We start from the raw sequence: 13,254 nt of genomic DNA, 5'->3' as shown, positions 1-13,254 counted from the left end.
AGGAAGTGCCTTAGAGCCCTCCGTTCTGCAGACACGGGATTTGCATCCCTGCTGTTCAGCTGGGCTGTGACCAGAGCACCAGCTGTGGCACTCTCCTGGCCCTCGTGTGAATGTTAATGCCATTCAAAGTTGCGTTGGCTCTTTGAAGCAGTAAGCATAACAGTCCAGACACACAAGAATCCCCTCTTGGCCACTTGTCAGATGTGTAATTTTTTTTTTTTTTTTTTTGCTGTACGCGGGCCTCTCACTGCTGTGGCCTCTCCCGTTGCGGAGCACAGGCTCCGGACGCGCAGGCTCAGCGGCCATGGCTCACGGGCACAGCCGCGGGCACGTGGGATCTTCCCAGACCGGGGCACGAACCCGTGTCCCCTGCATCGGCAGGCGGACTCTCAACCACTGCGCCACCAGGGAAGTCCAGCTGTGTAATTTTGAGCAAGTACTCACGCAATCTTGAGTTCAGTGTCCACATCTGAGTAGTGAGGGTAAGGATGGGGGGATTTCTCTCTCTCCCTTTGGGGAAAGCCTTTCAAGGTTACAGATTCACGTGACTGCCTTTCCATCTCATTTCCCCCCATTTTTCACTTTGCTCGCATGGTCCCAGGGAAGTATTCTGCTGGATATCCGAGTACATTGTGATCCATTCCCCCATCTCATCTTTCTAACTAGGAACCGTGAGGATGAGCAGGTTCTGCTTGTCCGTGGTTCCAGCTGAGGTTGGGTAGCTCCGAGACTCCACCATGGCTTCCTAACTTACAGAACCTCCCCGCCAAGGTGAGGGGAATACTCTTAAAATCAAATTCCTGCAGTGCCTACTTGCTGGGGGCGGGTGGTGGTGATCCTGGAGCCTCAGAATCCAGTCCCCCAGCCCTGGCCCTGTTGAGGCCGCTTCTGGCTGGGCACGCTGGTGGGGCAGAGGCGAAGGGGTGCATTGTCAGGGAACCGCAGCTGCCCGGCTGGAGGCTGGGAGGCCTGAATAGCTTCACAGCTCTGGGCTGGCTCGCTGAATGGAGCTCACCCCTCCCTGGCGGTGGCCCAGAATAGATGACATTTTCATTGCAAACTAACAAGGGGAGAAATCCAATTACCTTACAAAGGGGCTCCAAAGGGGCCTCATAGCTTAGAGAGAAGGGGAGGGGAAGAGGGGGAGAGGGAAGGGAAGGGAGAGGATGTGTGTGTGTGTGTGTGTGTGTGTCTCTGTGTGTGTGTGTGTGTGTGTAGGCTCCCACCCAAGCCAGGAGAAACAAAGCCCTAGGGGGCATGGGGGATAGACCTGGAGGCAGGAGAGCTGGTACTGGGGGTTTTAATTCATTCCATTCTGCCAGAGGGTCTGCCAGGGAAGCTCCAGGTCCCTGGAGCCTCTGGGCAGCCAGACCTCCTTCTTTCAAGCCACGTGGGTGGTGCAGGAGAGAGCACCCCTCAGGCAAGCCCCAGCCTCTCTGAACCCCATTCTCTGCCTATCAGACTGGGTTTTGCCAGACTTGAATCATCAGGAATTCACTGCATACTTTGCCACATCCAGTTAAACTATTAATCCTTTTTCTTTAAATTTATTTAGAGTGCATTATTTTAAAGTTTAGATTTAAAAAGAAAAATTTCTATCCTAAATGCAAATAGAAAAAGTAGAAGCTAACTCTAAAGTGAAATATGATTCAATAACCCAATGTTGTTAAACCTCAGCTAGGTATTGGGGTGGCCAAGGGCTTTGGAGCTGGAAGCTGAGAAAATCTAGGGGTGGGTGGGGTGGGAGTGGTAAGGGGGGGGTAGGGTGGGGTGTTAGCAAGTGTTTGCAACAAACCCTGATTTCCCCTGGGCCTAATCCAGGAGGATTAAGAGGATTAAAAAAACCACCTCTCCTCTAGGCCCTCCCAGCCCTGGCCCTGGAGTGGTGGGTGTAGCGGCATCAGCCTGGCTGCCCTGAACCTTGGTTGCCCAACTGCTTAGTGGGGAATATGGGCAAAGTGGGATCTACTGTATTATTGGACAGACCTGCTTTCTGTGCTTTGTGGGGTGGTCACTGGGGTCCCAGAAAGTGTGAGGGGCCTAAGGGAGGTGGAAGATGATGGTGGTCCCAGGACGGCAAGAAAGTCTAGTCTCCTGCTTTTACTTTGGACTTGGGAAGAAGAGCTGCAGACCCCCTTTGGGATGAAATTAGCATTCGCTTCCTCCAGCTCAGCCAGAGCAAATCAGCCTTGAAAAGCTGGCCTGCCTCGAGGCCACACAGCGCGACCCTTTGTGGCTCATTCCCTGTCCCCTCTCTCTCTACACTGGCGAATTGAATTCTCCAGCCCAGAACACCTGAAAGGTAGCCTTCCGAGGCAGAGGGACCTGGGAGCTTTGCGGGGGATTTGGGATTTTAGAGACGCCCTTGCCAGTGACCTCTCCAAACTGGGGACATTGCCTGTTTCTTCTGTCAAATGGAGGCTTTTGTGGGGGGGAGCTTTGGTCCCAGGGGAGTTTGCGCCCAAGGGTGGGACAACATTGGCTCTCACTCTCACTGCCACCCCAAACCCTGGGGAAATTAAAGCAAATTGGGAAAGTGGCAGTGCATGCTAGGGGACTGGCTCAGATTAAGCCCCACCCACTCACCACTGAACAGTCCCCACTTTGGGGACTGGATGCTCCCTCCTGCTCTCCTGGGCCATCCCTGCTTTCAGAATGCTGCAGGAGAGGAGATTAGGGAATGCAAGTCTGATCCAGAGACCCAGGGGCACCCCAAGTCTTCAGGGAGCTCTCCAGTCAGTCAGATGCTTGGGGAGGGAGGCAGAGGCAGGGAAGTCCAAGAGGAGGTTGGTCTGCACAGGCTGAAGCAGTCAAAGAAGCTTAGAGAAGCTTGATTACAAAGAGAGTAATCAACACTAATAAAGCTTTCCCTAAGCATACTCGGCATGGTGCCAGGCACTTCAATACTCTAGGAGGTATTGAGGCTGGGTGGCTGGCTTAAGAACATCAGGTAGTCAGTAGCAGAGTTCACCCTGTATATCCTTGCCATCTACCCATTTCTAGTCCCTATTTTTCACCTCCTATGGCATTTGACCCTTTTGAAAGGCCCTCCTGTTTTTTTTGTTTGTTTGTTTTTTGGGGTTTTTTTTGCGGTACGTGGGCCTCTCACTGTTGTGGCCTCTCCCGCTGCGGAGCACAGGCTCTGGACGCGCAGGCTCAGCGGCCATGGCTCACAGGCCCAGCCACTCTGCGGCATGTGGGATCTTCCCAGACTGGGGCATGAACCCATGTCCCCTGCATAGGCAGGCGGACTCTCAACCACTGCGCCACCAGGGAAGCCCAGCCCCTCCCCCTTTATACTCAGGCTTTCTTGCTTTCAGGACTACGCTCTCTCCCTGGCCTCTTCCTACTTCTCTGAGCATTCAATGTCCATCTTCCTATGAGTCCATCCTGGGCATCTGCTGCCAGGGTTGTGTGTGTGTGTGTGTGTATATATATTTTAAAAATACATAGTCTCTAGCCTACTGGAGTACTGTAATTCGGCAGGGCTGGTACCATCCACTGAATGTACCTGGGGTTCATTCCTTAACCTACTCATCTATAACCGGTCTCATTGTTTTAATCTTATCTCTTCCCTGATGACTCCCAAATTTATTTCCATCGCTGACAAATCCCACAGCTTAGAAGACACATCCACCTGGACATCTCAACTCAAAAACACGAGAGACCATCAACTGAACTCGTGTTTCCTCCAAACTTTCTTCTCACCATGAAATCTTCTGTCCCAGGCCCCCAAAGTGGAAACTCCTAGGTCCTCATTGATCCACCTCTGTCCTGACACCTCTCATCCCCCTTTGTGACCGAAACCTGCCCCAGGCCCCATTGTCATCCTACCCAGTGACCAAGGTAGTTCTGCCTCTTAAATCCCTCTTGTGTCAGCACCTCCCTCATTCTCTACCAGCATCTCATAAGACTATTGAAGAAGACTCCTAACAGGTGGCACTGCTCAGTCTTTCTCCTGCAAAGAGAACCCGTTTAGCATAGAAATCTCCCTGCTTACGGATTCCTGTGCCCTCCCCTCACCAAAAACGCATATTACTTTCTCTTATGGATTCACTTGCCTGTGTACTCTACATTGCACTATAAGCACTTATCTATACACTCCCGTCTTTTCATCTTTATTCATTTGTTTATCCAACAAATATTTGTTTCTTTATTTTAGAAACTGTTCATTTTTCATCAATTTTAGTTTTATTTTCTACTTAAGAGGATGGGGAAGAACAGCTTAAGGCCACTCAGTGGTTGTTCCTACCCGTTCAGTGGCCTGAGCAGTGAGAGCTGCAGACCCATTCTGAGCCGCGGGCTGAGGGCTCTGTCTTCTGTCAGGAACTGAATAGGCACGGAGGGGCCCTGTGCCTTCAGAGCAGCCTGCGACTTCAGAATGAGTGGCAGTAAGTTTAGAAGCTGGAGCAGTCCGTTCACTCTGGAATTCTGGTGTTCAGCCTAGCATCAGTAACCGCTGGAAGTCACAGCTCCTGGAGGGCTGCCTGGATCTGAATAGTGAAGGTTCCAGGAGTGAAGCAGCCAGCAAAAGGAGTGGCCCCGGTGGCAGCAGCAAACTTCAGTACGGGCTGCTGGCCAGTATTCCTGGGGTATATGACACTGACATCAGCCAGGTTTTCAATGGCGACAATGGCATGGGCCACCAGTAGAAGCTTCTCTCAGGTCCTCTCCAGATTTATGATGTAGATGCCATCACTTTTCCCTTTGTAAATGTACTGTTTCATTTGGCTGTCAAGGTTCATGCCACCTGGGGCTCCAGACATTGTGAAAGTTGTTCTTTAAGTTATGACGGGAACCCAGAATGATGCTATAGGGACCCCTTTATAAGTTGTGTGGAAAAGCCAACATTTATCTGATGTCAGCTATGAGTCAGGCCCTGAGCTCAGTGTTGGGGGAGAAAAGGACGAGGCAGATCCTGGCGCTGCCTTCACAGAGGCTGGAGTCTAGTCTTCATGCCATTGCACATACTATTCTGCCACGTAGATGTATGCCTTTTCCATCTGGAAAATGCCCGCTCATAAACAGGAGATCTTATGTTTCCTTCCCACACACTGACGAATCATCTTGTGCCCCCTTGGAGTGTACACAGTGCACTGTAAAGACACCTGGATCAAGACGTAGAAATAGGACAGTTAGGTAGGTTTTGTTCTTGTTGTTGCTGAAAGTGACAGAAAACCAACTCAAACCGGTAGAAAAGGGAATTTACTGCTTCATATAAACAGGAAGTGCAGAGGTGGAGCTGGCCTCTGGGACTGCAGGGATGTCACTCATGTTGCCAGGACTCCCTCTGCTCCTCTACTCGAGCCTTCTGCCCTGGTCTTTTTTACTGCAGGAATGGGGAGAGGAGTGGGATGTAGCTGCAGAAAACTGTAGGCTTACCTCTATCCAGATTAGCGATGCCCCTAGAATAAAGTTTTCTCTCCTAGCATCCATGTAAAAATCTTAAGGAAGTGTTGTGATTGGCCCGACTTGGATCAGGTACTCATCCCTGAATGAATAACCAAGGCAGAGGGCTACAGAGCTCTGACCTGCTGCGTGTGGATCAGATACCCATCACTGTCACCTGGAAGGCAGGTGATGTGATAGGCAGCCCAAGCAGAACTGTATGGAATTCTCCAAAAGAAGATGGGTGCTGTGACCAGGAGAAGGAGGAAAAGGATGTGGGGCAGACAGAAACTTTAAATTCTACTACAGACAGTGAGGGGGCAGAACGATATCCCCGTTCCATGATTCTCTCCATTGCACCACACAGCCTTGCAGCTAGGTGATCAAATAGAACATCCCTGAGCACAGGTATGACCCTAAAATGGTCCAGTTTCTCATTCTTTCTCATCCTTGTACAGGAACTGTTAATGGTAGAAACATTTCCTCACTCCTAATATTTCTTTCTAGATTTCTTCCAGCCATGAGGGAGTAATAGGGGAAGGAAGACTTACCTAGAACACTGGACAAAACGTAAGATACAACAGTTTTTAGACAATAAACAACAGACAGCACAGGATTATCATCCTTGAGAGAAGGGAAACAAATGAGGTGAGCCCTGTCAGCACCCTGGCTTTTTGCCTGGAGGTGATTTCTGATCTGTGGTATAAAGATGAGGAAACTAAACAAAGCTTGGTGGTCTTGTGAGTTGATGAGACAGAGAACAGAGTTCAGGAAGTTGATGTGGCTAGGATTTGCAGGGCAGACTCATGGAGAAGAGGGATCTTTGCAGAGAAAACCCCAGAAATGTGCGTAGTATTCACTTGAGTCTTGGGCTGAATACAAATGTGTGCATGCGGAGAGTGAAATTCCACAAGGCTAGTCAAAAAACAACTTCCAGGGAAGCTGTAAGATAAAAAATTCTCAGAGCTCACACAGGATGGGGAATCATTTGATTTCCTACTAGGCAGGGTAGAAAGACATTGTTGAATATATGAGGCGTCTATATATTTGATGCCAGATGCCAGGAGGGTCATATTTCATAGTGGGACTAAACTACCTCTAGAAGAAAAGCTACTCTAGTCCTACCTTTTAAAAGCTTGAAAACAATCCTGTAAAAGATCATCATGTTCTTTTAATGACATGACAGAGCAGAGTCCAACCCTCTTTAATGGACTACAACAAAATCCAGTACTCAAAAACAAACTTACATTGTGGAACATTCAATCAAAAGTTAATAGAAATGCAAAGAAGCAGAAAAATGTTACTTGTTACTAGGAGAAAAATAAATCAATGGAAGTGTATTGAGAAATGACAGGTGATGGAGTTAGTATTCAAAGATACTAAAATAACTCTTATAAATATACTTATTTTGCTCAGTGATTTAGAGGGAAATGTGAACATAATGAGGAAAGAAATAGTTGATAAAAAGACCCAAATGAATTCCTAGAAATGAAAAATATTTGAAATGAAAATTCACTGGGCAGGATGAACAATTATTTAGACATTGTAGAAGAGAAGATTAGTAAACTTGAAGATGTAGCCTTAGAAACTGTCCAAATGAAGTAAAGAGAGAAAAAAAATTGAGAAAAAAAATCAATAGAGTCTCAGTGACCTATGGGGCAACATCATGTAGTCTGACATACATGAAACTGTAGTCCCAGAAGGAGAGAGTAGAGACAGAAAAAACATTTGAAGAAATAATAGGAAAACTCTTTTCAAATTTGATGAAAACTATAAATCCACAGACCAAGGAAGCTCAATGAAACCCAAGGAGGATAAACACCAAAGAACACACCAAGGAACATTGCAATCAAATTGCTGAAAACCAGCAATAAAGACAAAATCTTGAAAGCAGTCAGAGAAATAAAAAAAGACATTATGCACCCAGGAACAAAGATAACAACTACACAGACTTCTCATCAGAAACAGGTCAGAAGACAATTAAACAACATCTTTGAAGTGCTGAAAGGAAAAAAAAACCCTGTTAATCTAGAGTTCTCTTTCCAGGGAAAATATCTTTCAAAAATGAAGATGACTACCTCTTTATTCCTGCCCTGCAACTAGGTTCATCAGTACCACTTTTTTTTTTTTTTAGATTCCGCATATATGCGTTAGCATACAGTATTTGGGGTGAAGTGAGAGTAGCATCAACATATATACGCTACCGAATGTAAAATAGTTGGCTGGTGGGAAACAGCAGCATAGCACAGGGAGATCGGCTTGGTGCTTTGCGATGACCTGGAGGGGTGGGATAGGGAGCAGGGGAGGGAGGCTTAAGAAGAAGGGGTTATGGGGACATGTGTATGCATATGGCTGATTCGCTTTGTTGTGCAACAGAAACTAACACAGTATTGTGAAGCAAGTATACTCCAATAAAGATCTATTAAAAAATATTTTTAAAAAATGAAGTTGAGGGCTTCCCCGGTGGCGCAGTGGTTGAGAGTCTGCCTGCCGATGCAGGGGACACGGGTTCGTGCCCCGGTCCGGGAGGATCCCACATGCCGCGGAGAGGCTGGGCCTGTGAGCCATGGCCGCTGAGCCTGCGCGTCTGGAGCCTGTGCTCTGCAACGGGAGAGGCCACAGCAGTGAGAGGCCCGCGTACCGCAAAAAAAAAAAAAAAAAAAAAAAAAGAAGTTGAAATGAAGATTTTTTTCATGCACATGAAAGGTGATAGAATTTGTTGCCAGCAGACCTATGTAAGAAATGTTATAGGAAATTCTCCAGGAGAAGGAAAATGATACCAGGTAGAAACTTGGATCTACATGAAGGAATGAAGAGAGCAAGAATGATAAACAGTTGGGTAAATAGAAAGTATTTTTTTAAAAAGATAATTGACTGTATAAAGCAAAAGTAATAATGCAATATCTGGAGGTTTATAATATATGTAGAAAATGTTGAAATTGCTGTCTTGGGAATGTCTTCTGGGCTCTGCAACAAGTGTCAGTGCGGTAAACGGACCCAGGGAACCAGGTTCAGGCCCTGGGAAGCCTCCTGGCTCCCATCTAAAAAAAAGAAAAAGAGAAAAGAAAATGTATGACAACAGTGGCACAAAGGATGGAAGGGGAGAATGGAAGTGTACTGTTGGAAGGTTCTTACGTTATACATGATGGCAGACTGCGATATGTGATATGCAGTAAGCATATTGCAAACCATAGAGCAAGCATGAAGAGAATGACAAGTAGAGATACTAAGCCAAAAGCAGAGCTACAGTGGAATCTTGATGTTTTCTTCTGTGTGTGGGGAGCCCCATCAGCATAACGTACTTGGCGTCTCTGCTGTCTCTCCCTTGTTCTGCTCCAGGAAATAGTGAGTGGCTTACTTGATTGGTGAGCTAGGCTTGGGTAGCCCAGCCCTTTTCTCTAGGTACAAGCTACCTGCAGGGAACACACGTTTCTGCTGTGCCCTAGTGGGTTGGAGAGGCTGGTGATGGTCCCCAGTTGCCTGTGACTTAAGTCTAACTAGTTCTAGGTTTCCGCGAGGATGCCCACCTACCCACAGCCATAAGCCATGTTCTTCAGCATTTGCTTCATGTGTAGTAAATGTGCTACTTGTTCGCTATCTGCCTTGCTTCTTTGTCTAATTTCTTAATTGGTTTAGAAATCAGTATTTATCAGTCAACTCCCTGAGGGAGCAAGGGTGCGCCATCCCTTCCCCACCCGCCTTGTGCGGTTGACCTGGAGCAGGCAGGGAGCAGTGGTGGAAAAGGTGATGAGGAACACCTTGGTGCTGGACCCCTGGGCTCACAGAGGACTGGAGGGGCCTCAGGTGAGGCTGGCAGGGAGGAAAGTCCTCAGTTTTCCCATCCTCACTCCCTGCTCAGAGTCTCCAGTGTCTCCCCAGGTCCCCCCAACTAAGCAAGTTATGGCAGAAGCACAGACTGGGGGCAGAAGACCTGGATTCCTTGCCCAGGGGGCCACTAACTCACCGCGCAACCTTAACCAAGTTATGCCTCTCTCCCCAGTCTGGCCTGAGTTTCCCCATCTGAAACAAAAAGGCAGTATCTAATAGTGGCTCCTCTGGTCTTTTTAAAAATTGATTAATTAGTTAATTAATTAATTTGGCTGCCCTGGGTCTTAGTTGCAGCACGCGGGATCTTCATTGTGGCATGTGGGATCTTTTAGTTGCGGCATGCAGGATCTAGTTCCCTGACCAGGAATCAAACCCAGGCCCCCCGCGTTGGGAGCACGGAGTCTTAACAACTGGACCACCAGGGAAGTCCCCCTCTGGTCTTTATGGTGTCTGTGTCCAGACGACAGACTCCAGCCTAAGGCTACATTTAGACTTATTTCGTTTGGCCTACCACGTGTTAGATTTTTTTTTTTCTCCCGAGGTAGTTGCTAACATTGGGGAGATTTCACATACAAATCTGAATTTCTAGCTTCTCTTGAAAAAGTCTGCCTTCGTTGTTGCATAGAAATAATAAGCTGGACTTAAGCAGCAGCTGGCTCCTTTAGGGGTACGTGGCCTCTCCAGGTGACTACAGTCCCCACTTGGCCACTACCATCGTGATGCTGCCTGCTTGCCCTGAAGCACTTGTTCTGGGGCCTCTGCAGGGACAGTGGGGAAGCTGCGATGTGAACCCTGATCTCTGGATTCTTAAGCCAGGGTGATTTCTGCTATATTCTGTGGCCAGTTTGACTCTGCCTAGATGGGACAGGAGAGAGGAGTGACAGTATTTCAGAGCTGCCTGAGGTTACAGGGAATCTGGACTTAGGGCAGGAAAGGCACAGAACTTCACGGGCTCCGTGGGTCCTGGTGTTCCACAGTGGACCCCAATGCAGGAAACACAAGTGCAGTCAGAAGTCCCTGGCCTCTCCCTAGGTCCTCTTCCTCCCACTCCCAGCTGGTGGCTGAGCCAAGAGGCTGGAGTTAAAGCCCCTCCCCCACTGACAGCTTTATAGATCTCTCCCAACCCCCCACCAGTGTGGTTAAATCATTGTCAGAGGCACAAGGTCGGGTCACCAGGTGGCTGCCCCATGCCGAGGAGGCTACTGGTGGTGTTGGGGCAGGAGCCTGTGGGAGTCCCTGCCTTCCATCTCCACAGCCCCGGATCCCACACTCCCCAGCGCTGCAGACCCTTGTTGTAATCCAAAGGGCACCTGCCCTAAGTGATGCTGAGAAGTAATCCCAGCTCTGGTGACAGCCTGGCCCAGGGAAGGCTCAAGAGCTATGGGAAGGTCAGACAGACCTGGAGTTGAATCCTTGCTACCCACCAGCTGTGCCCACCGAGGTCAATTACTGAATGCTCTGAGCCTCAGTTCCTTCACCTGTCAACTGGGACAAATAATAACTCCTACTCCTCAGGGATGCTGTAAAGATGCAATGAATGACAGAAGGAGGGTGGACGTGGAGTGGCAGCATTTGGTAGGCTCTCAATAATTATTAATTTTCTCTCCCTTTGTTGAGCCCCGTGGAACTGCTCCTGGGAGTCCTCCGCTAAGCTATTGGGGCTGTGTGTCCTATAGGCAGACAAGATAGCCCAGAAATGACAGCATGGAAATATGATGCACTTTAGCTTTTAGGACAGAAAACTAGAAAGCAGCTTCTATTAAAAAAAAAAATTAATCTCTTAGACTAGTCACAATTTACAAAGGCCCACCCCCTGTCTCTCCCGCAGTCCCCATGGCCATTGTGTGAGAGTGATACAACTATCATCCCCGTTTGCAAATGGGAAAACTGAGAGGCAGAGTGGTTCTTTGAGTTGCTTAAGGTCACAAAGCTAAGTGTGGGAGGCAGCCCTTGTTGTCAGTTTAGGTCTGGCCATGGGGCAAGGCTCTGCCCTCCCAAAGACTCAACTAGCATGGTGGGGGACGGTTGCCACAGCTGAGGGCAGGCCCTGGCTGCCTCTATCTCCCACCTCCCCTAGAAAGGTGGCGCACTTCTTCCCCAACCCTTTGCCCCACGTGGACTACTGCCGCTGAGCAGCCACATCCTTCTCACCTTCCAAGGCTGGCAGAACTGTCCCCTCTGACGTCATCTCCCCTGTAGATTTTCTCCTTCTCTACTCTGACTTCTATGGTGCTTCCAGTACTCACCTCCCAAACCCATGGGCTTCCTTACCTGCCTGCTCAACAACTTCTCTTCCTGGGTGGAAGCCTGGATGACAACCCCCCTGGTGGGGTGGGGTCCATGCTAGATTGGCCTTATTTCCAACCTCTGTCCACAGGCCACCCTCCTCCTACCTCTGCCTCTCACCCCGGTGCCAGTTGGACAGTCCACAGGCTCCAATAAACACAGGTCTAACCCTTTAGCAGTATATATCAAAAGCCTGAAAAAGTACATATACTCTGACCTAAAGTTCCACTTCTAGGACATTTTCCTAAAGAAATAATTGAAATATATATGTGTAAAAATGTTCATCTAACTGTTATTTATAAAGGGCAAAAATTGGACAGAACTTAAATATCCAATAGGGGATTTGGGGTTAAATATATTATGATACTATACCTGAATACTTAGAATATGTGTAGCAATTAAAATGATGAGATAAGATCTCTACTTCATTGGCATCATAATGTATTAAGTGTAAAAAAAAGATGGTAAGAAAAGTATATGAGAGTGATCTCTCTCTCTTCATATATGTATGTGTGTGTTTGTGTGTGTGAGATGTCTGTGTGTGGGTAGATAAAGATAGATATAAAATCTACCAAATGTTAACAGAGTTATCTCTTGGTGGTGAGATTAATGGGTGATTTATAATATTTTGCTAATCTACACTTTTCTGCAGTGGGTTACTTGGGAGATTGAAGAAGCAGGAAAAACATTTATTTTAAAGCTGCATGTCACAGGTTGGGCTCTAGGAGTCTCTGCAGGCTCCCCCCCATTAGAGACCGAATGAGGCCAGGTGGGGCCAGGTGGGATTGGGGACAGGGTGGGTAGCAGGGGCAGCGAAGCTGGCTCCAGCTCACCTCTGGTCAAGTACGAGCCAGGCCGAATGACATCAGGTTTGGTTCTTGGCCTGGGTGGGGCATTCAGTCTCCAGGAGGCACCCTGTAGCCAGGTGATTGTCCCTCCCCAGCCTGCACCTGCTCCATTAATCTTCCCTGTCCCAACCTGGCCGACAGAGCCCACTCTGTCTGTTGACCTAAGCGGAGGGTGCCAAGGGCTCAGGGAGGGGCTCCTGTTCTATACCTGCCGTTGCTCAGCAGCTGAGCCTGGAGCCCTCACAGGGGGCCAGGTTTGTCAGCACTGATGGATGGGGAGCTGCAGGAAGGCCACTCTGTCCTGCCACCACTGCCCCACCTCCCCTGGCCCACGCTGTTCTTTGGAGTGTTAGTGCCCTAGACAGGATGGCTAATGAAATCCAACCTGCAGATGTCCACGACCCACACACAGACCCCTCCACAAGTACACTTCTGCAGTACCACAGGTTTTCTCATTTAAACCTCCCGTAAGCACGAGAACATAGCAAGTCAGATACTAGCTTTTTTATAGATGAGAAAATGGAAGCAATTAACCTAGCAATTCAAATAACAAGGTAGATCTGTATTTCACTGAGATTGAAAGATATTTGTAATATATAAAGTGAAGTAAGCATGGTTCGACAAAAGTAGAGCATCATTTTTCCTGTGTAATATATATATGGAAGGATATCTGCCAGTTGTTAAGAGTGACACAGCTGATGTTTGAACCAGGTGTGTGGGCTCACATCCCATGCTCATTTCACTGTCTGCCATTTCACTGTCTGCCATTGCCTCTTTGTCGTGAGGGTCTTCCCTCCTTCAAGCTCCACCTCCTCCAGGTGGCCTCATGGGACTCCTCCCCCAACCAGGGTTGGGCCACCTCAGTCTTCTAGAAACTCTCTCCTCTGACGAGCCCTTAGGCTGG

The 13,254-nt window shown here is 48.2% G+C and overlaps 1 protein-coding gene across 1 annotated transcript in view; it reads left to right on the top strand.

Annotated features, from left to right (window-relative positions):
• The window catches only part of FAM241B (family with sequence similarity 241 member B), a 252,848-nt gene that overhangs the window by 18,948 nt on the left and 220,646 nt on the right, over positions 1 to 13,254 (top strand). The window lies entirely within an intron of this gene.

The sequence above is a fragment of the Pseudorca crassidens genome, chromosome 16 (genome assembly GCF_039906515.1).
Source record: "Pseudorca crassidens isolate mPseCra1 chromosome 16, mPseCra1.hap1, whole genome shotgun sequence".
Lineage (NCBI taxonomy): Eukaryota > Metazoa > Chordata > Mammalia > Artiodactyla > Delphinidae > Pseudorca > Pseudorca crassidens.
Note: the sequence above shows the minus strand (reverse complement) of the source record. Positions and strands in the feature narration are given on the sequence as shown.